Source organism: Paramisgurnus dabryanus, chromosome 9 (genome assembly GCF_030506205.2).
Source record: "Paramisgurnus dabryanus chromosome 9, PD_genome_1.1, whole genome shotgun sequence".
Taxonomy (NCBI): Eukaryota; Metazoa; Chordata; class Actinopteri; order Cypriniformes; family Cobitidae; genus Paramisgurnus; species Paramisgurnus dabryanus.
Window position 1 is genome coordinate 6,709,697 of NC_133345.1, and position 27,877 is coordinate 6,737,573.

General features: G+C 43.3%; 30 non-coding genes and 5 pseudogenes across 30 annotated transcripts; all 35 read left to right on the plus strand.

Annotated features, from left to right (window-relative positions):
• The first annotated feature begins 19,356 nt into the window (after positions 1 to 19,356).
• On the plus strand, positions 19,357 to 19,475 carry LOC135723372 (5S ribosomal RNA). Its single transcript, XR_010523079.1, has one exon. It is a non-coding gene; the product is annotated as a 5S ribosomal RNA (ribosomal RNA).
• A 126-nt stretch (positions 19,476 to 19,601) lies between these two features.
• On the plus strand, positions 19,602 to 19,720 carry LOC135724210 (5S ribosomal RNA). The gene has a single exon (XR_010523881.1). It is a non-coding gene; the product is annotated as a 5S ribosomal RNA (ribosomal RNA).
• A 125-nt stretch (positions 19,721 to 19,845) lies between these two features.
• On the plus strand, positions 19,846 to 19,964 carry LOC135723370 (5S ribosomal RNA). The gene has a single exon (XR_010523077.1). It is a non-coding gene; the product is annotated as a 5S ribosomal RNA (ribosomal RNA).
• A 126-nt stretch (positions 19,965 to 20,090) lies between these two features.
• On the plus strand, positions 20,091 to 20,209 carry LOC135725036 (5S ribosomal RNA). The gene has a single exon (XR_010524690.1). It is a non-coding gene; the product is annotated as a 5S ribosomal RNA (ribosomal RNA).
• Positions 20,210 to 20,329: 120 nt separating this feature from the next.
• Positions 20,330 to 20,448, plus strand: LOC135726860 (5S ribosomal RNA; annotated as a pseudogene).
• Positions 20,449 to 20,573: 125 nt separating this feature from the next.
• Positions 20,574 to 20,692, plus strand: LOC135725147 (5S ribosomal RNA). Its single transcript, XR_010524794.1, has one exon. It is a non-coding gene; the product is annotated as a 5S ribosomal RNA (ribosomal RNA).
• A 124-nt stretch (positions 20,693 to 20,816) lies between these two features.
• Positions 20,817 to 20,935, plus strand: LOC135723369 (5S ribosomal RNA). The gene has a single exon (XR_010523076.1). It is a non-coding gene; the product is annotated as a 5S ribosomal RNA (ribosomal RNA).
• A 125-nt stretch (positions 20,936 to 21,060) lies between these two features.
• On the plus strand, positions 21,061 to 21,179 carry LOC135724278 (5S ribosomal RNA). The gene has a single exon (XR_010523946.1). It is a non-coding gene; the product is annotated as a 5S ribosomal RNA (ribosomal RNA).
• Positions 21,180 to 21,304: 125 nt separating this feature from the next.
• LOC135724459 (5S ribosomal RNA) lies at positions 21,305 to 21,423 on the plus strand. The gene has a single exon (XR_010524125.1). It is a non-coding gene; the product is annotated as a 5S ribosomal RNA (ribosomal RNA).
• Positions 21,424 to 21,549: 126 nt separating this feature from the next.
• LOC135725765 (5S ribosomal RNA) lies at positions 21,550 to 21,668 on the plus strand (annotated as a pseudogene).
• Positions 21,669 to 21,793: 125 nt separating this feature from the next.
• LOC135725146 (5S ribosomal RNA) lies at positions 21,794 to 21,912 on the plus strand. Its single transcript, XR_010524793.1, has one exon. It is a non-coding gene; the product is annotated as a 5S ribosomal RNA (ribosomal RNA).
• Positions 21,913 to 22,037: 125 nt separating this feature from the next.
• LOC135723788 (5S ribosomal RNA) lies at positions 22,038 to 22,156 on the plus strand. The gene has a single exon (XR_010523474.1). It is a non-coding gene; the product is annotated as a 5S ribosomal RNA (ribosomal RNA).
• A 126-nt stretch (positions 22,157 to 22,282) lies between these two features.
• Positions 22,283 to 22,401, plus strand: LOC135725035 (5S ribosomal RNA). The gene has a single exon (XR_010524689.1). It is a non-coding gene; the product is annotated as a 5S ribosomal RNA (ribosomal RNA).
• A 120-nt stretch (positions 22,402 to 22,521) lies between these two features.
• Positions 22,522 to 22,640, plus strand: LOC135726712 (5S ribosomal RNA; annotated as a pseudogene).
• Positions 22,641 to 22,765: 125 nt separating this feature from the next.
• On the plus strand, positions 22,766 to 22,884 carry LOC135723367 (5S ribosomal RNA). Its single transcript, XR_010523075.1, has one exon. It is a non-coding gene; the product is annotated as a 5S ribosomal RNA (ribosomal RNA).
• Positions 22,885 to 23,010: 126 nt separating this feature from the next.
• LOC135723366 (5S ribosomal RNA) lies at positions 23,011 to 23,129 on the plus strand. The gene has a single exon (XR_010523074.1). It is a non-coding gene; the product is annotated as a 5S ribosomal RNA (ribosomal RNA).
• Positions 23,130 to 23,255: 126 nt separating this feature from the next.
• LOC135724209 (5S ribosomal RNA) lies at positions 23,256 to 23,374 on the plus strand. The gene has a single exon (XR_010523880.1). It is a non-coding gene; the product is annotated as a 5S ribosomal RNA (ribosomal RNA).
• Positions 23,375 to 23,499: 125 nt separating this feature from the next.
• On the plus strand, positions 23,500 to 23,618 carry LOC135723365 (5S ribosomal RNA). Its single transcript, XR_010523073.1, has one exon. It is a non-coding gene; the product is annotated as a 5S ribosomal RNA (ribosomal RNA).
• Positions 23,619 to 23,743: 125 nt separating this feature from the next.
• Positions 23,744 to 23,862, plus strand: LOC135723364 (5S ribosomal RNA). Its single transcript, XR_010523072.1, has one exon. It is a non-coding gene; the product is annotated as a 5S ribosomal RNA (ribosomal RNA).
• A 126-nt stretch (positions 23,863 to 23,988) lies between these two features.
• LOC135725034 (5S ribosomal RNA) lies at positions 23,989 to 24,107 on the plus strand. The gene has a single exon (XR_010524688.1). It is a non-coding gene; the product is annotated as a 5S ribosomal RNA (ribosomal RNA).
• A 120-nt stretch (positions 24,108 to 24,227) lies between these two features.
• Positions 24,228 to 24,346, plus strand: LOC135723363 (5S ribosomal RNA). Its single transcript, XR_010523071.1, has one exon. It is a non-coding gene; the product is annotated as a 5S ribosomal RNA (ribosomal RNA).
• Positions 24,347 to 24,472: 126 nt separating this feature from the next.
• LOC135723362 (5S ribosomal RNA) lies at positions 24,473 to 24,591 on the plus strand. Its single transcript, XR_010523070.1, has one exon. It is a non-coding gene; the product is annotated as a 5S ribosomal RNA (ribosomal RNA).
• Positions 24,592 to 24,716: 125 nt separating this feature from the next.
• Positions 24,717 to 24,835, plus strand: LOC135723544 (5S ribosomal RNA). The gene has a single exon (XR_010523245.1). It is a non-coding gene; the product is annotated as a 5S ribosomal RNA (ribosomal RNA).
• Positions 24,836 to 24,962: 127 nt separating this feature from the next.
• LOC135724208 (5S ribosomal RNA) lies at positions 24,963 to 25,081 on the plus strand. The gene has a single exon (XR_010523879.1). It is a non-coding gene; the product is annotated as a 5S ribosomal RNA (ribosomal RNA).
• A 125-nt stretch (positions 25,082 to 25,206) lies between these two features.
• LOC135723361 (5S ribosomal RNA) lies at positions 25,207 to 25,325 on the plus strand. Its single transcript, XR_010523069.1, has one exon. It is a non-coding gene; the product is annotated as a 5S ribosomal RNA (ribosomal RNA).
• Positions 25,326 to 25,450: 125 nt separating this feature from the next.
• LOC135723360 (5S ribosomal RNA) lies at positions 25,451 to 25,569 on the plus strand. Its single transcript, XR_010523068.1, has one exon. It is a non-coding gene; the product is annotated as a 5S ribosomal RNA (ribosomal RNA).
• A 125-nt stretch (positions 25,570 to 25,694) lies between these two features.
• Positions 25,695 to 25,813, plus strand: LOC135725983 (5S ribosomal RNA; annotated as a pseudogene).
• Positions 25,814 to 25,933: 120 nt separating this feature from the next.
• Positions 25,934 to 26,052, plus strand: LOC135726711 (5S ribosomal RNA; annotated as a pseudogene).
• Positions 26,053 to 26,177: 125 nt separating this feature from the next.
• Positions 26,178 to 26,296, plus strand: LOC135723358 (5S ribosomal RNA). The gene has a single exon (XR_010523066.1). It is a non-coding gene; the product is annotated as a 5S ribosomal RNA (ribosomal RNA).
• Positions 26,297 to 26,422: 126 nt separating this feature from the next.
• Positions 26,423 to 26,541, plus strand: LOC135723357 (5S ribosomal RNA). Its single transcript, XR_010523065.1, has one exon. It is a non-coding gene; the product is annotated as a 5S ribosomal RNA (ribosomal RNA).
• Positions 26,542 to 26,665: 124 nt separating this feature from the next.
• LOC135723356 (5S ribosomal RNA) lies at positions 26,666 to 26,784 on the plus strand. Its single transcript, XR_010523064.1, has one exon. It is a non-coding gene; the product is annotated as a 5S ribosomal RNA (ribosomal RNA).
• A 124-nt stretch (positions 26,785 to 26,908) lies between these two features.
• Positions 26,909 to 27,027, plus strand: LOC135725189 (5S ribosomal RNA). The gene has a single exon (XR_010524834.1). It is a non-coding gene; the product is annotated as a 5S ribosomal RNA (ribosomal RNA).
• Positions 27,028 to 27,153: 126 nt separating this feature from the next.
• On the plus strand, positions 27,154 to 27,272 carry LOC135724207 (5S ribosomal RNA). Its single transcript, XR_010523878.1, has one exon. It is a non-coding gene; the product is annotated as a 5S ribosomal RNA (ribosomal RNA).
• Positions 27,273 to 27,397: 125 nt separating this feature from the next.
• On the plus strand, positions 27,398 to 27,516 carry LOC135723355 (5S ribosomal RNA). The gene has a single exon (XR_010523063.1). It is a non-coding gene; the product is annotated as a 5S ribosomal RNA (ribosomal RNA).
• A 125-nt stretch (positions 27,517 to 27,641) lies between these two features.
• LOC135723354 (5S ribosomal RNA) lies at positions 27,642 to 27,760 on the plus strand. Its single transcript, XR_010523062.1, has one exon. It is a non-coding gene; the product is annotated as a 5S ribosomal RNA (ribosomal RNA).
• The last annotated feature ends 117 nt before the right edge of the window (positions 27,761 to 27,877 follow it).

Genomic DNA, 27,877 nt, shown 5'->3' on the forward strand with positions numbered 1-27,877 from the left:
ATGCATTTCAATAGCAAAATAGTTTTTCGAAAATATCTCTGGAACGGAAAGTCATAGAATAGATCTGACCACTTCCGCCTGACATAATTCGACCACGAGGAACATGCCAGACTTGTCCCCGTGTCTCTACGACCTTCCGTTCTCGAGATATAAGGATTTTAATGTTTACTTCCTGTTTTACACTAACTTCCTGTTGTCACAGGAAGTCGAGGGTGGGACCAAAAGAAGCGCAATCAAAAAGGGAAGAGTTTGAACTTGGTTTGAAGTCTCTAGGACCTTCCTGTCAAGAGATATTTGAGGATCAGTCATTTGACTGATCCTGCATTTACCCTATATACCTAACCTAACCCTAACCCTAACCCAACATATTCGTTTTAAGCCTATAGCCTAACCCTATCCTGCATTTACCCCTTATACCTAACCCTAACCCTAAGAGTTTGAACTTGGTTTGAAGTCTCTAGGACCTTCCTGTCAAGAGATATTTGAGGATCAGTCATTTGACTGATCCTGCATTTACCCTATATACCTATAGCGTACAGTTCAGTCCGTACGACAAATAACCTAACCTAACCTAACCTAACCCCAACTCTAACACCAACCCTAACACCAATCCATGCATTTCAATAGCAAAATAGTTTTTCGAAAATATCTCTGGAACGGAAAGTCATAGAATAGATCTGACCACTTCCGCCTGACATAATTCGACCACGAGGAACATGCCAGACTTGTCCCCGTGTCTCTACGACCTTCCGTTCTCGAGATATAAGGATTTTAATGTTTACTTCCTGTTTTACACTAACTTCCTGTTGTCACAGGAAGTCGAGGGTGGGACCAAAAGAAGCGCAATCAAAAAGGGAAGAGTTTGAACTTGGTTTGAAGTCTCTAGGACCTTCCTGTCAAGAGATATTTGAGGATCAGTCATTTGACTGATCCTGCATTTACCCTATATACCCTAACCTAACCCTAACCCTTCCTATCAAGAGATATTTGAGGATCAGTCATTTGACTGATCCTGCATTTACCCTATATACCCTAACCCTAACCCTAAGAGTTTGAACTTGGTTTGAAGTCTCTAGGACCTTCCTGTCAAGAGATATTTGAGGATCAGTCATTTGACTGATCCTGCATTTACCCTATATACCTATAGCGTACAGTTCAGTCCGTACGACAAATAACCTAACCTAACCTAACCTAACCCCAACTCTAACACCAACCCTAACACCAATCCATGCATTTCAATAGCAAAATAGTTTTTCGAAAATATCTCTGGAACGGAAAGTCATAGAATAGATCTGACCACTTCCGCCTGACATAATTCGACCACGAGGAACATGCCAGACTTGTCCCCGTGTCTCTACGACCTTCCGTTCTCGAGATATAAGGATTTTAATGTTTACTTCCTGTTTTACACTAACTTCCTGTTGTCACAGGAAGTCGAGGGTGGGACCAAAAGAAGCGCAATCAAAAAGGGAAGAGTTTGAACTTGGTTTGAAGTCTCTAGGACCTTCCTGTCAAGAGATATTTGAGGATCAGTCATTTGACTGATCCTGCATTTACCCTATATACCTATAGCGTACAGTTCAGTCCGTACGACAAATAACCTAACCTAACCTAACCTAACCCCAACTCTAACACCAACCCTAACACCAATCCATGCATTTCAATAGCAAAATAGTTTTTCGAAAATATCTCTGGAACGGAAAGTCATAGAATAGATCTGACCACTTCCGCCTGACATAATTCGACCACGAGGAACATGCCAGACTTGTCCCCGTGTCTCTACGACCTTCCGTTCTCGAGATATAAGGATTTTAATGTTTACTTCCTGTTTTACACTAACTTCCTGTTGTCACAGGAAGTCGAGGGTGGGACCAAAAGAAGCGCAATCAAAAAGGGAAGAGTTTGAACTTGGTTTGAAGTCTCTAGGACCTTCCTGTCAAGAGATATTTGAGGATCAGTCATTTGACTGATCCTGCATTTACCCTATATACCCTAACCTAACCCTAACCCTTCCTATCAAGAGATATTTGAGGATCAGTCATTTGACTGATCCTGCATTTACCCTATATACCCTAACCCTAACCCTAAGAGTTTGAACTTGGTTTGAAGTCTCTAGGACCTTCCTGTCAAGAGATATTTGAGGATCAGTCATTTGACTGATCCTGCATTTACCCTATATACCTATAGCGTACAGTTCAGTCCGTACGACAAATAACCTAACCTAACCTAACCTAACCCCAACTCTAACACCAACCCTAACACCAATCCATGCATTTCAATAGCAAAATAGTTTTTCGAAAATATCTCTGGAACGGAAAGTCATAGAATAGATCTGACCACTTCCGCCTGACATAATTCGACCACGAGGAACATGCCAGACTTGTCCCCGTGTCTCTACGACCTTCCGTTCTCGAGATATAAGGATTTTAATGTTTACTTCCTGTTTTACACTAACTTCCTGTTGTCACAGGAAGTCGAGGGTGGGACCAAAAGAAGCGCAATCAAAAAGGGAAGAGTTTGAACTTGGTTTGAAGTCTCTAGGACCTTCCTGTCAAGAGATATTTGAGGATCAGTCATTTGACTGATCCTGCATTTACCCTATATACCTAACCTAACCCTAACCCTTCCTATCAAGAGATATTTGAGAATCAGTCATTTGACTGATCCTGCATTTACCCCTTATACCTAACCCTAACCCTAAGAGTTTGAACTTGGTTTGAAGTCTCTAGGACCTTCCTGTCAAGAGATATTTGAGGATCAGTCATTTGACTGATCCTGCATTTACCCTATATACCTATAGCGTACAGTTCAGTCCGTACGACAAATAACCTAATCTAACCTAACATAATCCCAACTCTAACACCAACCCTAACACCAATCCATGCATTTCAATAGCAAAATAGTTTTTCGAAAATATCTCTGGAACGGAAAGTCATAGAATAGATCTGACCACTTCCGCCTGACATAATTCGACCACGAGGAACATGCCAGACTTGTCCCCGTGTCTCTACGACCTTCCGTTCTCGAGATATAAGGATTTTAATGTTTACTTCCTGTTTTACACTAACTTCCTGTTGTCACAGGAAGTCGAGGGTGGGACCAAAAGAAGCGCAATCAAAAAGGGAAGAGTTTGAACTTGGTTTGAAGTCTCTAGGACCTTCCTGTCAAGAGATATTTGAGGATCAGTCATTTGACTGATCCTGCATTTACCCTATATACCTAACCCTAACCCTAACCTAACCCTAACCCTAACCCAACATATTCGTTTTAAGCCTATAGCCTAACCCTATCCTGCATTTACCCCTTATACCTAACCCTAACCCTAAGAGTTTGAACTTGGTTTGAAGTCTCTAGGACCTTCCTGTCAAGAGATATTTGAGGATCAGTCATTTGACTGATCCTGCATTTACCCTATATACCTATAGCGTACAGTTCAGTCCGTACGACAAATAACCTAACCTAACCTAACCTAACCCCAACTCTAACACCAACCCTAACACCAATCCATGCATTTCAATAGCAAAATAGTTTTTCGAAAATATCTCTGGAACGGAAAGTCATAGAATAGATCTGACCACTTCCGCCTGACATAATTCGACCACGAGGAACATGCCAGACTTGTCCCCGTGTCTCTACGACCTTCCGTTCTCGAGATATAAGGATTTTAATGTTTACTTCCTGTTTTACACTAACTTCCTGTTGTCACAGGAAGTCGAGGGTGGGACCAAAAGAAGCGCAATCAAAAAGGGAAGAGTTTGAACTTGGTTTGAAGTCTCTAGGACCTTCCTGTCAAGAGATATTTGAGGATCAGTCATTTGACTGATCCTGCATTTACCCTATATACCCTAACCTAACCCTAACCCTTCCTATCAAGAGATATTTGAGGATCAGTCATTTGACTGATCCTGCATTTACCCTATATACCCTAACCCTAACCCTAAGAGTTTGAACTTGGTTTGAAGTCTCTAGGACCTTCCTGTCAAGAGATATTTGAGGATCAGTCATTTGACTGATCCTGCATTTACCCTATATACCTATAGCGTACAGTTCAGTCCGTACGACAAATAACCTAACCTAACCTAACCTAACCCCAACTCTAACACCAACCCTAACACCAATCCATGCATTTCAATAGCAAAATAGTTTTTCGAAAATATCTCTGGAACGGAAAGTCATAGAATAGATCTGACCACTTCCGCCTGACATAATTCGACCACGAGGAACATGCCAGACTTGTCCCCGTGTCTCTACGACCTTCCGTTCTCGAGATATAAGGATTTTAATGTTTACTTCCTGTTTTACACTAACTTCCTGTTGTCACAGGAAGTCGAGGGTGGGACCAAAAGAAGCGCAATCAAAAAGGGAAGAGTTTGAACTTGGTTTGAAGTCTCTAGGACCTTCCTGTCAAGAGATATTTGAGGATCAGTCATTTGACTGATCCTGCATTTACCCTATATACCTAACCTAACCCTAACCCTAACCCAACATATTCGTTTTAAGCCTATAGCCTAACCCTATCCTGCATTTACCCCTTATACCTAACCCTAACCCTAAGAGTTTGAACTTGGTTTGAAGTCTCTAGGACCTTCCTGTCAAGAGATATTTGAGGATCAGTCATTTGACTGATCCTGCATTTACCCTATATACCTATAGCGTACAGTTCAGTCCGTACGACAAATAACCTAACCTAACCTAACCTAACCCCAACTCTAACACCAACCCTAACACCAATCCATGCATTTCAATAGCAAAATAGTTTTTCGAAAATATCTCTGGAACGGAAAGTCATAGAATAGATCTGACCACTTCCGCCTGACATAATTCGACCACGAGGAACATGCCAGACTTGTCCCCGTGTCTCTACGACCTTCCGTTCTCGAGATATAAGGATTTTAATGTTTACTTCCTGTTTTACACTAACTTCCTGTTGTCACAGGAAGTCGAGGGTGGGACCAAAAGAAGCGCAATCAAAAAGGGAAGAGTTTGAACTTGGTTTGAAGTCTCTAGGACCTTCCTGTCAAGAGATATTTGAGGATCAGTCATTTGACTGATCCTGCATTTACCCTATATACCCTAACCTAACCCTAACCCTTCCTATCAAGAGATATTTGAGGATCAGTCATTTGACTGATCCTGCATTTACCCTATATACCCTAACCCTAACCCTAAGAGTTTGAACTTGGTTTGAAGTCTCTAGGACCTTCCTGTCAAGAGATATTTGAGGATCAGTCATTTGACTGATCCTGCATTTACCCTATATACCTATAGCGTACAGTTCAGTCCGTACGACAAATAACCTAACCTAACCTAACCTAACCCCAACTCTAACACCAACCCTAACACCAATCCATGCATTTCAATAGCAAAATAGTTTTTCGAAAATATCTCTGGAACGGAAAGTCATAGAATAGATCTGACCACTTCCGCCTGACATAATTCGACCACGAGGAACATGCCAGACTTGTCCCCGTGTCTCTACGACCTTCCGTTCTCGAGATATAAGGATTTTAATGTTTACTTCCTGTTTTACACTAACTTCCTGTTGTCACAGGAAGTCGAGGGTGGGACCAAAAGAAGCGCAATCAAAAAGGGAAGAGTTTGAACTTGGTTTGAAGTCTCTAGGACCTTCCTGTCAAGAGATATTTGAGGATCAGTCATTTGACTGATCCTGCATTTACCCTATATACCTAACCTAACCCTAACCCTAACCCAACATATTCGTTTTAAGCCTATAGCCTAACCCTATCCTGCATTTACCCCTTATACCTAACCCTAACCCTAAGAGTTTGAACTTGGTTTGAAGTCTCTAGGACCTTCCTGTCAAGAGATATTTGAGGATCAGTCATTTGACTGATCCTGCATTTACCCTATATACCTATAGCGTACAGTTCAGTCCGTACGACAAATAACCTAACCTAACCTAACCTAACCCCAACTCTAACACCAACCCTAACACCAATCCATGCATTTCAATAGCAAAATAGTTTTTCGAAAATATCTCTGGAACGGAAAGTCATAGAATAGATCTGACCACTTCCGCCTGACATAATTCGACCACGAGGAACATGCCAGACTTGTCCCCGTGTCTCTACGACCTTCCGTTCTCGAGATATAAGGATTTTAATGTTTACTTCCTGTTTTACACTAACTTCCTGTTGTCACAGGAAGTCGAGGGTGGGACCAAAAGAAGCGCAATCAAAAAGGGAAGAGTTTGAACTTGGTTTGAAGTCTCTAGGACCTTCCTGTCAAGAGATATTTGAGGATCAGTCATTTGACTGATCCTGCATTTACCCTATATACCCTAACCTAACCCTAACCCTTCCTATCAAGAGATATTTGAGGATCAGTCATTTGACTGATCCTGCATTTACCCTATATACCCTAACCCTAACCCTAAGAGTTTGAACTTGGTTTGAAGTCTCTAGGACCTTCCTGTCAAGAGATATTTGAGGATCAGTCATTTGACTGATCCTGCATTTACCCTATATACCTATAGCGTACAGTTCAGTCCGTACGACAAATAACCTAACCTAACCTAACCTAACCCCAACTCTAACACCAACCCTAACACCAATCCATGCATTTCAATAGCAAAATAGTTTTTCGAAAATATCTCTGGAACGGAAAGTCATAGAATAGATCTGACCACTTCCGCCTGACATAATTCGACCACGAGGAACATGCCAGACTTGTCCCCGTGTCTCTACGACCTTCCGTTCTCGAGATATAAGGATTTTAATGTTTACTTCCTGTTTTACACTAACTTCCTGTTGTCACAGGAAGTCGAGGGTGGGACCAAAAGAAGCGCAATCAAAAAGGGAAGAGTTTGAACTTGGTTTGAAGTCTCTAGGACCTTCCTGTCAAGAGATATTTGAGGATCAGTCATTTGACTGATCCTGCATTTACCCTATATACCTAACCTAACCCTAACCCTAACCCAACATATTCGTTTTAAGCCTATAGCCTAACCCTATCCTGCATTTACCCCTTATACCTAACCCTAACCCTAAGAGTTTGAACTTGGTTTGAAGTCTCTAGGACCTTCCTGTCAAGAGATATTTGAGGATCAGTCATTTGACTGATCCTGCATTTACCCTATATACCTATAGCGTACAGTTCAGTCCGTACGACAAATAACCTAACCTAACCTAACCTAACCCCAACTCTAACACCAACCCTAACACCAATCCATGCATTTCAATAGCAAAATAGTTTTTCGAAAATATCTCTGGAACGGAAAGTCATAGAATAGATCTGACCACTTCCGCCTGACATAATTCGACCACGAGGAACATGCCAGACTTGTCCCCGTGTCTCTACGACCTTCCGTTCTCGAGATATAAGGATTTTAATGTTTACTTCCTGTTTTACACTAACTTCCTGTTGTCACAGGAAGTCGAGGGTGGGACCAAAAGAAGCGCAATCAAAAAGGGAAGAGTTTGAACTTGGTTTGAAGTCTCTAGGACCTTCCTGTCAAGAGATATTTGAGGATCAGTCATTTGACTGATCCTGCATTTACCCTATATACCCTAACCTAACCCTAACCCTTCCTATCAAGAGATATTTGAGGATCAGTCATTTGACTGATCCTGCATTTACCCTATATACCCTAACCCTAACCCTAAGAGTTTGAACTTGGTTTGAAGTCTCTAGGACCTTCCTGTCAAGAGATATTTGAGGATCAGTCATTTGACTGATCCTGCATTTACCCTATATACCTATAGCGTACAGTTCAGTCCGTACGACAAATAACCTAACCTAACCTAACCTAACCCCAACTCTAACACCAACCCTAACACCAATCCATGCATTTCAATAGCAAAATAGTTTTTCGAAAATATCTCTGGAACGGAAAGTCATAGAATAGATCTGACCACTTCCGCCTGACATAATTCGACCACGAGGAACATGCCAGACTTGTCCCCGTGTCTCTACGACCTTCCGTTCTCGAGATATAAGGATTTTAATGTTTACTTCCTGTTTTACACTAACTTCCTGTTGTCACAGGAAGTCGAGGGTGGGACCAAAAGAAGCGCAATCAAAAAGGGAAGAGTTTGAACTTGGTTTGAAGTCTCTAGGACCTTCCTGTCAAGAGATATTTGAGGATCAGTCATTTGACTGATCCTGCATTTACCCTATATACCTAACCTAACCCTAACCCTTCCTATCAAGAGATATTTGAGAATCAGTCATTTGACTGATCCTGCATTTACCCCTTATACCTAACCCTAACCCTAAGAGTTTGAACTTGGTTTGAAGTCTCTAGGACCTTCCTGTCAAGAGATATTTGAGGATCAGTCATTTGACTGATCCTGCATTTACCCTATATACCTATAGCGTACAGTTCAGTCCGTACGACAAATAACCTAATCTAACCTAACATAATCCCAACTCTAACACCAACCCTAACACCAATCCATGCATTTCAATAGCAAAATAGTTTTTCGAAAATATCTCTGGAACGGAAAGTCATAGAATAGATCTGACCACTTCCGCCTGACATAATTCGACCACGAGGAACATGCCAGACTTGTCCCCGTGTCTCTACGACCTTCCGTTCTCGAGATATAAGGATTTTAATGTTTACTTCCTGTTTTACACTAACTTCCTGTTGTCACAGGAAGTCGAGGGTGGGACCAAAAGAAGCGCAATCAAAAAGGGAAGAGTTTGAACTTGGTTTGAAGTCTCTAGGACCTTCCTGTCAAGAGATATTTGAGGATCAGTCATTTGACTGATCCTGCATTTACCCTATATACCTAACCCTAACCCTAACCTAACCCTAACCCTAACCCAACATATTCGTTTTAAGCCTATAGCCTAACCCTATCCTGCATTTACCCCTTATACCTAACCCTAACCCTAAGAGTTTGAACTTGGTTTGAAGTCTCTAGGACCTTCCTGTCAAGAGATATTTGAGGATCAGTCATTTGACTGATCCTGCATTTACCCTATATACCTATAGCGTACAGTTCAGTCCGTACGACAAATAACCTAACCTAACCTAACCTAACCCCAACTCTAACACCAACCCTAACACCAATCCATGCATTTCAATAGCAAAATAGTTTTTCGAAAATATCTCTGGAACGGAAAGTCATAGAATAGATCTGACCACTTCCGCCTGACATAATTCGACCACGAGGAACATGCCAGACTTGTCCCCGTGTCTCTACGACCTTCCGTTCTCGAGATATAAGGATTTTAATGTTTACTTCCTGTTTTACACTAACTTCCTGTTGTCACAGGAAGTCGAGGGTGGGACCAAAAGAAGCGCAATCAAAAAGGGAAGAGTTTGAACTTGGTTTGAAGTCTCTAGGACCTTCCTGTCAAGAGATATTTGAGGATCAGTCATTTGACTGATCCTGCATTTACCCTATATACCCTAACCTAACCCTAACCCTTCCTATCAAGAGATATTTGAGGATCAGTCATTTGACTGATCCTGCATTTACCCTATATACCCTAACCCTAACCCTAAGAGTTTGAACTTGGTTTGAAGTCTCTAGGACCTTCCTGTCAAGAGATATTTGAGGATCAGTCATTTGACTGATCCTGCATTTACCCTATATACCTATAGCGTACAGTTCAGTCCGTACGACAAATAACCTAACCTAACCTAACCTAACCCCAACTCTAACACCAACCCTAACACCAATCCATGCATTTCAATAGCAAAATAGTTTTTCGAAAATATCTCTGGAACGGAAAGTCATAGAATAGATCTGACCACTTCCGCCTGACATAATTCGACCACGAGGAACATGCCAGACTTGTCCCCGTGTCTCTACGACCTTCCGTTCTCGAGATATAAGGATTTTAATGTTTACTTCCTGTTTTACACTAACTTCCTGTTGTCACAGGAAGTCGAGGGTGGGACCAAAAGAAGCGCAATCAAAAAGGGAAGAGTTTGAACTTGGTTTGAAGTCTCTAGGACCTTCCTGTCAAGAGATATTTGAGGATCAGTCATTTGACTGATCCTGCATTTACCCTATATACCTAACCTAACCCTAACCCTAACCCAACATATTCGTTTTAAGCCTATAGCCTAACCCTATCCTGCATTTACCCCTTATACCTAACCCTAACCCTAAGAGTTTGAACTTGGTTTGAAGTCTCTAGGACCTTCCTGTCAAGAGATATTTGAGGATCAGTCATTTGACTGATCCTGCATTTACCCTATATACCTATAGCGTACAGTTCAGTCCGTACGACAAATAACCTAACCTAACCTAACCTAACCCCAACTCTAACACCAACCCTAACACCAATCCATGCATTTCAATAGCAAAATAGTTTTTCGAAAATATCTCTGGAACGGAAAGTCATAGAATAGATCTGACCACTTCCGCCTGACATAATTCGACCACGAGGAACATGCCAGACTTGTCCCCGTGTCTCTACGACCTTCCGTTCTCGAGATATAAGGATTTTAATGTTTACTTCCTGTTTTACACTAACTTCCTGTTGTCACAGGAAGTCGAGGGTGGGACCAAAAGAAGCGCAATCAAAAAGGGAAGAGTTTGAACTTGGTTTGAAGTCTCTAGGACCTTCCTGTCAAGAGATATTTGAGGATCAGTCATTTGACTGATCCTGCATTTACCCTATATACCCTAACCTAACCCTAACCCTTCCTATCAAGAGATATTTGAGGATCAGTCATTTGACTGATCCTGCATTTACCCTATATACCCTAACCCTAACCCTAAGAGTTTGAACTTGGTTTGAAGTCTCTAGGACCTTCCTGTCAAGAGATATTTGAGGATCAGTCATTTGACTGATCCTGCATTTACCCTATATACCTATAGCGTACAGTTCAGTCCGTACGACAAATAACCTAACCTAACCTAACCTAACCCCAACTCTAACACCAACCCTAACACCAATCCATGCATTTCAATAGCAAAATAGTTTTTCGAAAATATCTCTGGAACGGAAAGTCATAGAATAGATCTGACCACTTCCGCCTGACATAATTCGACCACGAGGAACATGCCAGACTTGTCCCCGTGTCTCTACGACCTTCCGTTCTCGAGATATAAGGATTTTAATGTTTACTTCCTGTTTTACACTAACTTCCTGTTGTCACAGGAAGTCGAGGGTGGGACCAAAAGAAGCGCAATCAAAAAGGGAAGAGTTTGAACTTGGTTTGAAGTCTCTAGGACCTTCCTGTCAAGAGATATTTGAGGATCAGTCATTTGACTGATCCTGCATTTACCCTATATACCTAACCTAACCCTAACCCTAACCCAACATATTCGTTTTAAGCCTATAGCCTAACCCTATCCTGCATTTACCCCTTATACCTAACCCTAACCCTAAGAGTTTGAACTTGGTTTGAAGTCTCTAGGACCTTCCTGTCAAGAGATATTTGAGGATCAGTCATTTGACTGATCCTGCATTTACCCTATATACCTATAGCGTACAGTTCAGTCCGTACGACAAATAACCTAACCTAACCTAACCTAACCCCAACTCTAACACCAACCCTAACACCAATCCATGCATTTCAATAGCAAAATAGTTTTTCGAAAATATCTCTGGAACGGAAAGTCATAGAATAGATCTGACCACTTCCGCCTGACATAATTCGACCACGAGGAACATGCCAGACTTGTCCCCGTGTCTCTACGACCTTCCGTTCTCGAGATATAAGGATTTTAATGTTTACTTCCTGTTTTACACTAACTTCCTGTTGTCACAGGAAGTCGAGGGTGGGACCAAAAGAAGCGCAATCAAAAAGGGAAGAGTTTGAACTTGGTTTGAAGTCTCTAGGACCTTCCTGTCAAGAGATATTTGAGGATCAGTCATTTGACTGATCCTGCATTTACCCTATATACCCTAACCTAACCCTAACCCTTCCTATCAAGAGATATTTGAGGATCAGTCATTTGACTGATCCTGCATTTACCCTATATACCCTAACCCTAACCCTAAGAGTTTGAACTTGGTTTGAAGTCTCTAGGACCTTCCTGTCAAGAGATATTTGAGGATCAGTCATTTGACTGATCCTGCATTTACCCTATATACCTATAGCGTACAGTTCAGTCCGTACGACAAATAACCTAACCTAACCTAACCTAACCCCAACTCTAACACCAACCCTAACACCAATCCATGCATTTCAATAGCAAAATAGTTTTTCGAAAATATCTCTGGAACGGAAAGTCATAGAATAGATCTGACCACTTCCGCCTGACATAATTCGACCACGAGGAACATGCCAGACTTGTCCCCGTGTCTCTACGACCTTCCGTTCTCGAGATATAAGGATTTTAATGTTTACTTCCTGTTTTACACTAACTTCCTGTTGTCACAGGAAGTCGAGGGTGGGACCAAAAGAAGCGCAATCAAAAAGGGAAGAGTTTGAACTTGGTTTGAAGTCTCTAGGACCTTCCTGTCAAGAGATATTTGAGGATCAGTCATTTGACTGATCCTGCATTTACCCTATATACCTAACCTAACCCTAACCCTTCCTATCAAGAGATATTTGAGAATCAGTCATTTGACTGATCCTGCATTTACCCCTTATACCTAACCCTAACCCTAAGAGTTTGAACTTGGTTTGAAGTCTCTAGGACCTTCCTGTCAAGAGATATTTGAGGATCAGTCATTTGACTGATCCTGCATTTACCCTATATACCTATAGCGTACAGTTCAGTCCGTACGACAAATAACCTAATCTAACCTAACATAATCCCAACTCTAACACCAACCCTAACACCAATCCATGCATTTCAATAGCAAAATAGTTTTTCGAAAATATCTCTGGAACGGAAAGTCATAGAATAGATCTGACCACTTCCGCCTGACATAATTCGACCACGAGGAACATGCCAGACTTGTCCCCGTGTCTCTACGACCTTCCGTTCTCGAGATATAAGGATTTTAATGTTTACTTCCTGTTTTACACTAACTTCCTGTTGTCACAGGAAGTCGAGGGTGGGACCAAAAGAAGCGCAATCAAAAAGGGAAGAGTTTGAACTTGGTTTGAAGTCTCTAGGACCTTCCTGTCAAGAGATATTTGAGGATCAGTCATTTGACTGATCCTGCATTTACCCTATATACCTAACCCTAACCCTAACCTAACCCTAACCCTAACCCAACATATTCGTTTTAAGCCTATAGCCTAACCCTATCCTGCATTTACCCCTTATACCTAACCCTAACCCTAAGAGTTTGAACTTGGTTTGAAGTCTCTAGGACCTTCCTGTCAAGAGATATTTGAGGATCAGTCATTTGACTGATCCTGCATTTACCCTATATACCTATAGCGTACAGTTCAGTCCGTACGACAAATAACCTAACCTAACCTAACCTAACCCCAACTCTAACACCAACCCTAACACCAATCCATGCATTTCAATAGCAAAATAGTTTTTCGAAAATATCTCTGGAACGGAAAGTCATAGAATAGATCTGACCACTTCCGCCTGACATAATTCGACCACGAGGAACATGCCAGACTTGTCCCCGTGTCTCTACGACCTTCCGTTCTCGAGATATAAGGATTTTAATGTTTACTTCCTGTTTTACACTAACTTCCTGTTGTCACAGGAAGTCGAGGGTGGGACCAAAAGAAGCGCAATCAAAAAGGGAAGAGTTTGAACTTGGTTTGAAGTCTCTAGGACCTTCCTGTCAAGAGATATTTGAGGATCAGTCATTTGACTGATCCTGCATTTACCCTATATACCCTAACCTAACCCTAACCCTTCCTATCAAGAGATATTTGAGGATCAGTCATTTGACTGATCCTGCATTTACCCTATATACCCTAACCCTAACCCTAAGAGTTTGAACTTGGTTTGAAGTCTCTAGGACCTTCCTGTCAAGAGATATTTGAGGATCAGTCATTTGACTGATCCTGCATTTACCCTATATACCTATAGCGTACAGTTCAGTCCGTACGACAAATAACCTAACCTAACCTAACCTAACCCCAACTCTAACACCAACCCTAACACCAATCCATGCATTTCAATAGCAAAATAGTTTTTCGAAAATATCTCTGGAACGGAAAGTCATAGAATAGATCTGACCACTTCCGCCTGACATAATTCGACCACGAGGAACATGCCAGACTTGTCCCCGTGTCTCTACGACCTTCCGTTCTCGAGATATAAGGATTTTAATGTTTACTTCCTGTTTTACACTAACTTCCTGTTGTCACAGGAAGTCGAGGGTGGGACCAAAAGAAGCGCAATCAAAAAGGGAAGAGTTTGAACTTGGTTTGAAGTCTCTAGGACCTTCCTGTCAAGAGATATTTGAGGATCAGTCATTTGACTGATCCTGCATTTACCCTATATACCTAACCTAACCCTAACCCTAACCCAACATATTCGTTTTAAGCCTATAGCCTAACCCTATCCTGCATTTACCCCTTATACCTAACCCTAACCCTAAGAGTTTGAACTTGGTTTGAAGTCTCTAGGACCTTCCTGTCAAGAGATATTTGAGGATCAGTCATTTGACTGATCCTGCATTTACCCTATATACCTATAGCGTACAGTTCAGTCCGTACGACAAATAACCTAACCTAACCTAACCTAACCCCAACTCTAACACCAACCCTAACACCAATCCATGCATTTCAATAGCAAAATAGTTTTTCGAAAATATCTCTGGAACGGAAAGTCATAGAATAGATCTGACCACTTCCGCCTGACATAATTCGACCACGAGGAACATGCCAGACTTGTCCCCGTGTCTCTACGACCTTCCGTTCTCGAGATATAAGGATTTTAATGTTTACTTCCTGTTTTACACTAACTTCCTGTTGTCACAGGAAGTCGAGGGTGGGACCAAAAGAAGCGCAATCAAAAAGGGAAGAGTTTGAACTTGGTTTGAAGTCTCTAGGACCTTCCTGTCAAGAGATATTTGAGGATCAGTCATTTGACTGATCCTGCATTTACCCTATATACCCTAACCTAACCCTAACCCTTCCTATCAAGAGATATTTGAGGATCAGTCATTTGACTGATCCTGCATTTACCCTATATACCCTAACCCTAACCCTAAGAGTTTGAACTTGGTTTGAAGTCTCTAGGACCTTCCTGTCAAGAGATATTTGAGGATCAGTCATTTGACTGATCCTGCATTTACCCTATATACCTATAGCGTACAGTTCAGTCCGTACGACAAATAACCTAACCTAACCTAACCTAACCCCAACTCTAACACCAACCCTAACACCAATCCATGCATTTCAATAGCAAAATAGTTTTTCGAAAATATCTCTGGAACGGAAAGTCATAGAATAGATCTGACCACTTCCGCCTGACATAATTCGACCACGAGGAACATGCCAGACTTGTCCCCGTGTCTCTACGACCTTCCGTTCTCGAGATATAAGGATTTTAATGTTTACTTCCTGTTTTACACTAACTTCCTGTTGTCACAGGAAGTCGAGGGTGGGACCAAAAGAAGCGCAATCAAAAAGGGAAGAGTTTGAACTTGGTTTGAAGTCTCTAGGACCTTCCTGTCAAGAGATATTTGAGGATCAGTCATTTGACTGATCCTGCATTTACCCTATATACCTAACCTAACCCTAACCCTTCCTATCAAGAGATATTTGAGAATCAGTCATTTGACTGATCCTGCATTTACCCCTTATACCTAACCCTAACCCTAAGAGTTTGAACTTGGTTTGAAGTCTCTAGGACCTTCCTGTCAAGAGATATTTGAGGATCAGTCATTTGACTGATCCTGCATTTACCCTATATACCTATAGCGTACAGTTCAGTCCGTACGACAAATAACCTAATCTAACCTAACATAATCCCAACTCTAACACCAACCCTAACACCAATCCATGCATTTCAATAGCAAAATAGTTTTTCGAAAATATCTCTGGAACGGAAAGTCATAGAATAGATCTGACCACTTCCGCCTGACATAATTCGACCACGAGGAACATGCCAGACTTGTCCCCGTGTCTCTACGACCTTCCGTTCTCGAGATATAAGGATTTTAATGTTTACTTCCTGTTTTACACTAACTTCCTGTTGTCACAGGAAGTCGAGGGTGGGACCAAAAGAAGCGCAATCAAAAAGGGAAGAGTTTGAACTTGGTTTGAAGTCTCTAGGACCTTCCTGTCAAGAGATATTTGAGGATCAGTCATTTGACTGATCCTGCATTTACCCTATATACCCTAACCTAACCCTAACCCTTCCTATCAAGAGATATTTGAGGATCAGTCATTTGACTGATCCTGCATTTACCCTATATACCCTAACCCTAACCCTAAGAGTTTGAACTTGGTTTGAAGTCTCTAGGACCTTCCTGTCAAGAGATATTTGAGGATCAGTCATTTGACTGATCCTGCATTTACCCTATATACCTATAGCGTACAGTTCAGTCCGTACGACAAATAACCTAACCTAACCTAACCTAACCCCAACTCTAACACCAACCCTAACACCAATCCATGCATTTCAATAGCAAAATAGTTTTTCGAAAATATCTCTGGAACGGAAAGTCATAGAATAGATCTGACCACTTCCGCCTGACATAATTCGACCACGAGGAACATGCCAGACTTGTCCCCGTGTCTCTACGACCTTCCGTTCTCGAGATATAAGGATTTTAATGTTTACTTCCTGTTTTACACTAACTTCCTGTTGTCACAGGAAGTCGAGGGTGGGACCAAAAGAAGCGCAATCAAAAAGGGAAGAGTTTGAACTTGGTTTGAAGTCTCTAGGACCTTCCTGTCAAGAGATATTTGAGGATCAGTCATTTGACTGATCCTGCATTTACCCTATATACCCTAACCTAACCCTAACCCTTCCTATCAAGAGATATTTGAGGATCAGTCATTTGACTGATCCTGCATTTACCCTATATACCCTAACCCTAACCCTAAGAGTTTGAACTTGGTTTGAAGTCTCTAGGACCTTCCTGTCAAGAGATATTTGAGGATCAGTCATTTGACTGATCCTGCATTTACCCTATATACCTATAGCGTACAGTTCAGTCCGTACGACAAATAACCTAACCTAACCTAACCTAACCCCAACTCTAACACCAACCCTAACACCAATCCATGCATTTCAATAGCAAAATAGTTTTTCGAAAATATCTCTGGAACGGAAAGTCATAGAATAGATCTGACCACTTCCGCCTGACATAATTCGACCACGAGGAACATGCCAGACTTGTCCCCGTGTCTCTACGACCTTCCGTTCTCGAGATATAAGGATTTTAATGTTTACTTCCTGTTTTACACTAACTTCCTGTTGTCACAGGAAGTCGAGGGTGGGACCAAAAGAAGCGCAATCAAAAAGGGAAGAGTTTGAACTTGGTTTGAAGTCTCTAGGACCTTCCTGTCAAGAGATATTTGAGGATCAGTCATTTGACTGATCCTGCATTTACCCTATATACCTAACCTAACCCTAACCCTTCCTATCAAGAGATATTTGAGAATCAGTCATTTGACTGATCCTGCATTTACCCCTTATACCTAACCCTAACCCTAAGAGTTTGAACTTGGTTTGAAGTCTCTAGGACCTTCCTGTCAAGAGATATTTGAGGATCAGTCATTTGACTGATCCTGCATTTACCCTATATACCTATAGCGTACAGTTCAGTCCGTACGACAAATAACCTAATCTAACCTAACATAATCCCAACTCTAACACCAACCCTAACACCAATCCATGCATTTCAATAGCAAAATAGTTTTTCGAAAATATCTCTGGAACGGAAAGTCATAGAATAGATCTGACCACTTCCGCCTGACATAATTCGACCACGAGGAACATGCCAGACTTGTCCCCGTGTCTCTACGACCTTCCGTTCTCGAGATATAAGGATTTTAATGTTTACTTCCTGTTTTACACTAACTTCCTGTTGTCACAGGAAGTCGAGGGTGGGACCAAAAGAAGCGCAATCAAAAAGGGAAGAGTTTGAACTTGGTTTGAAGTCTCTAGGACCTTCCTGTCAAGAGATATTTGAGGATCAGTCATTTGACTGATCCTGCATTTACCCTATATACCTAACCCTAACCCTAACCCTAACCCTAACCCTAACCCTAACCCTAACCCTAGTCAATGGTCTTTACATCATTGTATTAATATGATAATCCCCTCCCCTGCCCCCTTCCCTAACCCCAATGTCAGTAACCCTGGGATTTCAAACCCTTTCTTCTTTTTATTCTTTTAAACCTATTCCTTATTATATTAAAATATCCCCCTCATCTGCCCCTTTCCCTAACCCCAATTTTAGTAACCCTAGTATTTCCAAAACCCAGGTCTTTTCTTTCCTTTCTTAATTGTCTTTGTTCATTTTACATATTTATTATTATAAACCTTAATTCTCCTTCCCACTTTTTATTCTGAACCCAATTCTAAAATGTGTATTATTGGCAATTCCGTTTTCTGTGTTTCTCTGTTAAAAACCTTTTTTTATTTAAATAACATCCTCTCCTGATTTTAGATTGTTTTTTCATTTTTTATTACACACATTGAAAGAACTTTATAACTTTAGACTGAACTACCTTTGACACATTATTTTAATTTTCCCAGAGTGAATGTTTTTAAGTATACCTGTGCCAGTGCTGCCTGAAAAGGCCTTCATTCCCCTAACCTAACCTAACCCTAACCTAACCTAACCCTAACCTAACCCTAACCCTAACATTGTACGATAATAACCCCCTCCCCTGCCCCCTTCCCTAACCCCAATTTTAGTAACTATGGGACTTCAAATCATTTTCCATTCTTTTAACCCATTTCTTCATTATATCGCAATATCCCCCTTACCTGCCCCTTTTCCTAACCCCAAATTTAGTAACCCTGGGACTTCTAATCCCCTTTCTTTTCCATTCTTTTAAATCCATTCTTTATTATATTACAATATCCCCCTTATCTGCCCCTTTCCCTAACCCCAATCTTAGTAACCCTAGTGTTTCCAAAACCCAAGGTTTTTTTCCTTTTTCTTTTTTTTCTTTTTTCTTAATTGTCTTTGTTCATTTTACAATTTTATTATCATAAACCCCAATCCCCCTTCCCACTTTTTATTTTTTTAAACCCAATTCTAAAATGTGTATTATTGGCATTTCTGTGGTTTTTTTTCTATTCTTTAAAATATTTCTCTGATTTGTTCCTCTGTTAAAAACATTTTTTTCATTTAAATAACATCCCCTCCTGGTTTTAGATTGTCTTTTTATTTATTACACACAATGAAATAACTTTATAACTTTGAACTGAACCACCTTTGAGAGTTTGATACATCATCTGTATGTTGTTAGGTATTTTAATTTTCCCAGAGTGATGTTTTTAAGTATACCTGTGCCAGGGCTGCCTGAAAAGGCCTTCATTCCCCTAACCTAACCCTTGAAGTGTCTCTCGAATCGAGTCAGTACTCGCTTACGGCCACACCACCCTGAGCACGCCCGCTCTCGTCTGATCTCGGAAGCCAAGCAGGGTCGGGCCTGGTTAGTACTTGGATGGGAGACCGCCTGGGAATACCAGGTGCTGTAAGCAATTAATTAATTAATTATTTTTTTTATGTCATTTTTTCCCATGAATGCGTCCTTTCTGTAACCATTTACCGATGTCATTGCGTTGCCACATTAGCCTTGAAGTGTCTCTCGAATCGAGTCAGCACTCGCTTACGGCCACACCACCCTGAGCACGCCCGTTCTCGTCTGATCTCGTAAGCCAAGCAGGGTCGGGCCTGGTTAGTACTTGGATGGGAGACCGCCTGGGAATACCAGGTGCTGTAAGCATTTAATTAATTAATTATTTTTTTATGTCATTTTTTCCCATGAATGCGATCTTTCTGTAAGTGTTCACCGATGTCATGGCGTTGCCACATAAGTCTTGAAGTGTCTATCGAAGCGAGTCAGCACTCGCTTACGGCCACACCACCCTGAGCACGCCCGCTCTCGTCTGATCTCGGAAGCCAAGCAGGGTCGGGCCTGGTTAGTACTTGGATGGGAGACCGCCTGGGAATACCAGGTGCTGTAAGCATTTAATTAATTAATTATTTTTTTTATGTCATTTTTTCCCATGAATGCGTCCTTTCTGTAACCATTTACCGATGTCATTGCGTTGCCACATTAGCCTTGAAGTGTCTCTCGAATCGAGTCAGCACTCGTTTACGGCCACACCACCCTGAGCACGCCCGCTCTCGTCTGATCTCGGAAGCCAAGCAGGGTCGGGCCTGGTTAGTACTTGGATGGGAGACCGCCTGGGAATACCTGGTGCTGTAAGAATTAAATTAATTAATTATTTATGTCATTTTTCCCATGAATGCGTCCTTTCTGTAAGCGTTCTCCCATGGCATGGCGTTGCCACATTAGTTTTGAAGTGTCTCTCGAATCAAGTCAGCACTCGCTTACGGCCACGCCACCCTGAGCACGCCCGCTCTCGTCTGATCTCGTAAGCCAAGCAGGGTCGGTCCTGGTTAGTACTTGGATGGGAGACCGCCTGGGAATACCAGGTGCTCTAAGCATTTAATTAATTAATTATTTTTTTATGTCATTTTTTCCCATGAATGCGATCTTTCTGTAAGCGTTCACTGATGTCATGGCGTTGCCACATAAGTCTTGAAGTGTCTATCGAAGCGAGTCAGCACTCGCTTACGGCCACACCACCCTGAGCACGCCCGCTCTCGTCTGATGTCGGAAGCCAAGCAGGGTCGGGCCTGGTTAGTACTTGGATGGGAGACCGCCTGGGAATACCAGGTGCTGTAAGCATTTAATTAATTAAATATTTATTTATGTCATATTTTCCCATGAATGCGTCCTTTCTGTAACCATTTCCGATGTCATTGCGTTGCCACATTAGCCTTGAAGTGTCTCTCGAATCGAGTCAGCACTCGCTTACGGCCACACCACCCTGAGCACGCCCGCTCTCGTCTGATCTCGGAAGCCAAGCAGGGTCGGGCCTGGTTAGTACTTGGATGGGAGACCGCCTGGGAATACCAGGTGCTGTAAGCATTTAATTAATTAAATATTTATTTATGTCATATTTTCCCATGAATGCGTCCTTTCTGTAACCATTTACCGATGTCATTGCGTTGCCACATTAGCCTTGAAGTGTCTCTCGAATCGAGTCAGCACTCGCTTACGGCCACACCACCCTGAGCACGCCCGCTCTTGTCTGATCTCGGAAGCCAAGCAGGGTCGGGCCTGGTTAGTACTTGGATGGGAGACCGCCTGGGAATACCAGGTGCTGTAAGCATTTAATTAATTAATTATTTTTTTATGTCATTTTTTCCCATGAATGCGACCTTTCTGTAAGCGTTCAATGATGTCATGGCGTTGCCACATAAGTCTTGAAGTGTCTATCGAAGCGAGTCAGCACTCGCTTACGGCCACACCACCCTGAGCACGCCCGCTCTCGTCTGATCTCGGAAGCCAAGCAGGGTCGGGCCTGGTTAGTACTTGGATGGGAGACCGCCTGGGAATACGAGGTGCTGTAAGCATTTAATTAATTAATTATTTTTTTTATGTCATTTTTTCCCATGAATGCGTCCTTTCTGTAACCATTTACCGATGTCATTGCGTTGCCACATTAGCCTTGAAGTGTCTCTCGAATCGAGTCAGCACTCGCTTACGGCCACACCACCCTGAGCACGTCCGTTCTCGTCTGATCTCGTAAGCCAAGCAGGGTCGGGCCTGGTTAGTACTTGGATGGGAGACCGCCTGGGAATACCAGGTGCTGTAAGCATTTAATTAATTAATTATTTTTTTATGTCATTTTTTCCCATGAATGCGATCTTTCTGTAAGCGTTCACCGATGTCATGGCGTTGCCACATAAGTCTTGAAGTGTCTATCGAAGCGTGTCAGCACTCGCTTACGGCCACACCACCCTGAGCACGCCCGCTCTCGTCTGATGTCGGAAGCCAAGCAGGGTCGGGCCTGGTTAGTACTTGGATGGGAGACCGCCTGGGAATACCAGGTGCTGTAAGCATTTAATTAATTAAATATTTATTTATGTCATATTTTCCCATGAATGCGTCCTTTCTGTAACCATTTACCGATGTCATTGCGTTGCCACATTAGCCTTGAAGTGTCTCTCGAATCGAGTCAGCACTCGATTACGGCCACACCACCCTGAGCACGCCCGCTCTCGTCTGATCTCGGAAGCCAAGCAGGGTCGGGCCTGGTTAGTACTTGGATGGGAGACCGCCTGGGAATACCAGGTGCTGTAAGCATTTAATTAATTAATTATTTTTTTTATGTCATTTTTTCCCATGAATGCGTCCTTTCTGTAACCATTTACCGATGTCATTGCGTTGCCACATTAGCCTTGAAGTGTCTCTCGAATCGAGTCAGCACTCGTTTACGGCCACACCACCCTGAGCACGCCCGCTCTCGTCTGATCTCGGAAGCCAAGCAGGGTCGGGCCTGGTTAGTACTTGGATGGGAGACCGCCTGGGAATACCTGGTGCTGTAAGAATTAAATTAATTAATTATTTATGTCATTTTTCCCATGAATGCGTCCTTTCTGTAAGCGTTCTCCCATGGCATGGCGTTGCCACATTAGTTTTGAAGTGTCTCTCGAATCAAGTCAGCACTCGCTTACGGCCACGCCACCCTGAGCACGCCCGCTCTCGTCTGATCTCGTAAGCCAAGCAGGGTCGGGCCTGGTTAGTACTTGGATGGGAGACCGCCTGGGAATACCAGGTGCTCTAAGCATTTAATTAATTAATTATTTTTTTATGTCATTTTTTCCCATGAATGCGTCCTTTCTGTAAGCGTTCTCCCATGGCATGGCGTTGCCACATTAGTTTTGAAGTGTCTCTCGAATCAAGTCTGCACTCGCTTACGGCCACACCACCCTGAGCACGCCCGCTCTCGTCTGATCTCGGAAGCCAAGCAGGGTCGGGCCTGGTTAGTACTTGGATGGGAGACCGCCTGGGAATACCAGGTGCTGTAAGCATTTAATTAATTAATAATTTTTTTTATGTCATTTTTTCCCATGAATGCGACCTTTCTGTAAGCGTTCACTGATGTCATGGCGTTGCCACATAAGTCTTGAAGTGTCTATCGAAGCGAGTCAGCACTCGCTTACGGCCACACCACCCTGAGCACGCCCGCTCTCGTCTGATCTCGGAAGCCAAGCAGGGTCGGGCCTGGTTAGTACTTGGATGGGAGACCGCCTGGGAATACCAGGTGCTGTAAGCATTTAATTAATTAATTATTTTTTTTATGTCATTTTTTCCCATGAATGCGTCCTTTCTGTAACCATTTACCGATGTCATTGCGTTGCCACATTAGCCTTGAAGTGTCTCTCGAATCGAGTCAGCACTCGCTTACGGCCACACCACCCTGAGCACGCCCGTTCTCGTCTGATCTCGTAAGCCAAGCAGGGTCGGGCCTGGTTAGTACTTGGATGGGAGACCGCCTGGGAATACCAGGTGCTGTAAGCATTTAATTAATTAATTATTTTTTAATGTCATTTTTTCCCATGAATGCGATCTTTCTGTAAGTGTTCACCGATGTCATGGCGTTGCCACATAAGTCTTGAAGTGTCTATCGAAGCGAGTCAGCACTCGCTTACGGCCACACCACCCTGAGCACGCCCGCTCTCGTCTGATCTCGGAAGCCAAGCAGGGTCGGGCCTGGTTAGTACTTGGATGGGAGACCGCCTGGGAATACCAGGTGCTGTAAGCATTTAATTAATTAAATATTTATTTATGTCATATTTTCCCATGAATGCGTCCTTTCTGTAACCATTTACCAATGTCATTGCGTTGCCACATTAGCCTTGAAGTGTCTCTCGAATCGAGTCAGCACTCGCTTACGGCCACACCACCCTGAGCACGCCCGCTCTCGTCTGATCTCGGAAGCCAAGCAGGGTCGGGCCTGGTTAGTACTTGGATGGGAGACCGCCTGGGAATACCAGGTGCTGTAAGCATTTAATTAATTAATTATTTTTTTTATGTCATTTTTTCCCATGAATGCGTCCTTTCTGTAACCATTTACCGATGTCATTGCGTTGCCACATTAGCCTTGAAGTGTCTCTCGAATCGAGTCAGCACTCGTTTACGGCCACACCACCCTGAGCACGCCCGCTCTCGTCTGATCTCGGAAGCCAAGCAGGGTCGGGCCTGGTTAGTACTTGGATGGGAGACCGCCTGGGAATACCTGGTGCTGTAAGAATTAAATTAATTAATTATTTATGTCATTTTTCCCATGAATGCGTCCTTTCTGTAAGCGTTCTCCCATGGCATGGCGTTGCCACATTAGTTTTGAAGTGTCTCTCGAATCAAGTCTGCACTCGCTTACGGCCACACCACCCTGAGCACGCCCGCTCTCGTCTGATCTCGGAAGCCAAGCAGGGTCGGGCCTGGTTAGTACTTGGATGGGAGACCGCCTGGGAATACCAGGTGCTGTAAGCATTTAATTGATTAATAATTTTTTTTATGTCATTTTTTCCCATGAATGCGTCCTTTCTGTAACCATTTACCGATGTCATTGCGTTGCCACATTAGCCTTGAAGTGTCTCTCGAATCGAGTCAGCACTCGCTTACGGCCACACCACCCTGAGCACGCCCGCTCTCGTCTGATCTCGGAAGCCAAGCAGGGTCGGGCCTGGTTAGTACTTGGATGGGAGACCGCCTGGGAATACCAGGTGCTGTAAGCATTTAATTAATTAAATATTTTTTTATGTCATTTTTTCCCATGAATGCGACCTTTCTGTAAGCGTTCACTGATGTCATGGCGTTGCCACATAAGTCTTGAAGTGTCTATCGAAGCGAGTCAGCACTCGTTTACGGCCACACCACCCTGAGCACGCCCGCTCTCGTCTGATCTCGGAAGCCAAGCAGGGTCGGGCCTGGTTAGTACTTGGATGGGAGACCGCCTGGGAATACCAGGTGCTGTAAGCATTTAATTAATTAATTATTTTTTTTTATGTCATTTTTTCCCATGAATGCGTCCTTTCTGTAACCATTTACCGATGTCATTGCGTTGCCACATTAGCCTTGAAGTGTCTCTCGAATCGAGTCAGCACTCGCTTACGGCCACACCACCCTGAGCACGCCCGTTCTCGTCTGATCTCGTAAGCCAAGCAGGGTCGGGCCTGGTTAGTACTTGGATGGGAGACCGCCTGGGAATACCAGGTGCTGTAAGCATTTAATTAATTAATTATTTTTTTATGTCATTTTTTCCCATGAATGCGATCTTTCTGTAAGTGTTCACCGATGTCATGGCGTTGCCACATAAGTCTTGAAGTGTCTATCGAAGCGAGTCAGCACTCGCTTACGGCCACACCACCCTGAGCACGCCCGCTCTCGTCTGATCTCGGAAGCCAAGCAGGGTCGGGCCTGGTTAGTACTTGGATGGGAGACCGCCTGGGAATACCAGGTGCTGTAAGCATTTAATTAATTAAATATTTATTTATGTCATATTTTCCCATGTATGCGTCCTTTCTGTAACCATTTACCGATGTCATTGCGTTGCCACATTAGCCTTGAAGTGTCTCTCGAATCGAGTCAGCACTCGCTTACGGCCACACCACCCTGAGCACGCCCGCTCTCGTCTGATCTCGGAAGCCAAGCAGGGTCGGGCCTGGTTAGTACTTGGATGGGAGACCGCCTGGGAATACCAGGTGCTGTAAGCATTTAATTAATTAATTATTTTTTTATGTCATTTTTTCCCATGAATGCGTCCTTTCTGTAACCATTTACCGATGTCATTGCGTTGCCACATTAGCCTTGAAGTGTCTCTCGAATCGAGTCAGCACTCGTTTACGGCCACACCACCCTGAGCACGCCCGCTCTCGTCTGATCTCGGAAGCCAAGCAGGGTCGGGCCTGGTTAGTACTTGGATGGGAGACCGCCTGGGTATACCTGGTGCTGTAAGAATTAAATTAATTAATTATTTATGTCATTTTTCCCATGAATGCGTCCTTTCTGTAAGCGTTCTCCCATGGCATGGCGTTGCCACATTAGTTTTGAAGTGTCTCTCGAATCAAGTCAGCACTCGCTTACGGCCACGCCACCCTGAGCACGCCCGCTCTCGTCTGATCTCGTAAGCCAAGCAGGGTCGGGCCTGGTTAGTACTTGGATGGGAGACCGCCTGGGAATACCAGGTGCTCTAAGCATTTAATTTATTAATTATTTTTTTATGTCATTTTTTCCCATGAATGCGTCCTTTCTGTAAGCGTTCTCCCATGGCATGGCGTTGCCACATTAGTTTTGAAGTGTCTCTCGAATCAAGTCTGCACTCGCTTACGGCCACACCACCCTGAGCACGCCCGCTCTCGTCTGATCTCGGAAGCCAAGCAGGGTCGGGCCTGGTTAGTACTTGGATGGGAGACCGCCTGGGAATACCAGGTGCTGTAAGCATTTAATTAATTAATAATTTTTTTTATGTCATTTTTTCCCATGAATGCGTCCTTTCTGTAACCATTTACCGATGTCATTGCATTGCCACATTAGCCTTGAAGTGTCTCTCGAATCGAGTCAGCACTCGCTTACGGCCACACCACCCTGAGCACGCCCGCTCTCGTCTGATCTCGGAAGCCAAGCAGGGTCGGGCCTGGTTAGTACTTGGATGGGAGACCGCCTGGGAATACCAGGTGCTGTAAGCATTTAATTAATTAATTATTTTTTATGTCATTTTTTCCCATGAATGCGACCTTTCTGTAAGCGTTCACTGATGTCATGGCGTTGCCACATAAGTCTTGAAGTGTCTATCGAAGCGAGTCAGCACTCGCTTACGGCCACACCACCCTGAGCACGCCCGCTCTCGTCTGATCTCGGAAGCCAAGCAGGGTCGGGCCTGGTTAGTACTTGGATGGGAGACCGCCTGGGAATACCAGGTGCTGTAAGCATTTAATTAATTAATTATTTTTTATGTCATTTTTTCCCATGAATGCGACCTTTCTGTAAGCGTTCACTGATGTCATGGCGTTGCCACATAAGTCTTGAAGTGTCTATCGAAGCGAGTCAGCACTCGCTTACGGCCACACCACCCTGAGCACGCCCGCTCTCGTCTGATCTCGGAAGCCAAGCAGGGTCGGGCCTGGTTAGTACTTGGATGGGAGGCCGCCTGGGAATACCAGGTGCTGTAAACATTTAATTAATTAATTATTTTTTTTATGTCATTTTTTCCCATGAATGCGTCCTTTCTGTAACCATTTACCGATGTCATTGCGTTGCCACATTAGCCTTGAAGTGTCTCTCGAATCGAGTCAGCACTCGCTTACGGCCACACCACCCTGAGCACGCCCGTTCTCGTCTGATCTCGTAAGCCAAGCAGGGTCGGGCCTGGTTAGTACTTGGATGGGAGACCGCCTGGGAATACCAGGTGCTGTAAGCATTTAATTAATTAATTATTTTTTAATGTCATTTTTTCCAATGAATGCGATCTTTCTGTAAGTGTTCACCGATGTCATGGCGTTGCCACATAAGTCTTGAAGTGTCTATCGAAGCGAGTCAGCACTCGCTTACGGCCACACCACCCTGAGCACGCCCGCTCTCGTCTGATCTCGGAAGCCAAGCAGGGTCGGGCCTGGTTAGTACTTGGATGGGAGACCGCCTGGGAATACCAGGTGCTGTAAGCATTTAATTAATTAAATATTTATTTATGTCATATTTTCCCATGAATGCGTCCTTTCTGTAACCATTTACCGATGTCATTGCGTTGCCACATTAGCCTTGAAGTGTCTCTCGAATCGAGTCAGCACTCGCTTACGGCCACACCACCCTGAGCACGCCCGCTCTCGTCTGATCTCGGAAGCCAAGCAGGGTCGGGCCTGGTTAGTACTTGGATGGGAGACCGCCTGGGAATACCAGGTGCTGTAAGCATTTAATTAATTAATTATTTTTTTTATGTCATTTTTTCCCATGAATGCGTCCTTTCTGTAACCATTTACCGATGTCATTGCGTTGCCACATTAGCCTTGAAGTGTCTCTCGAATCGAG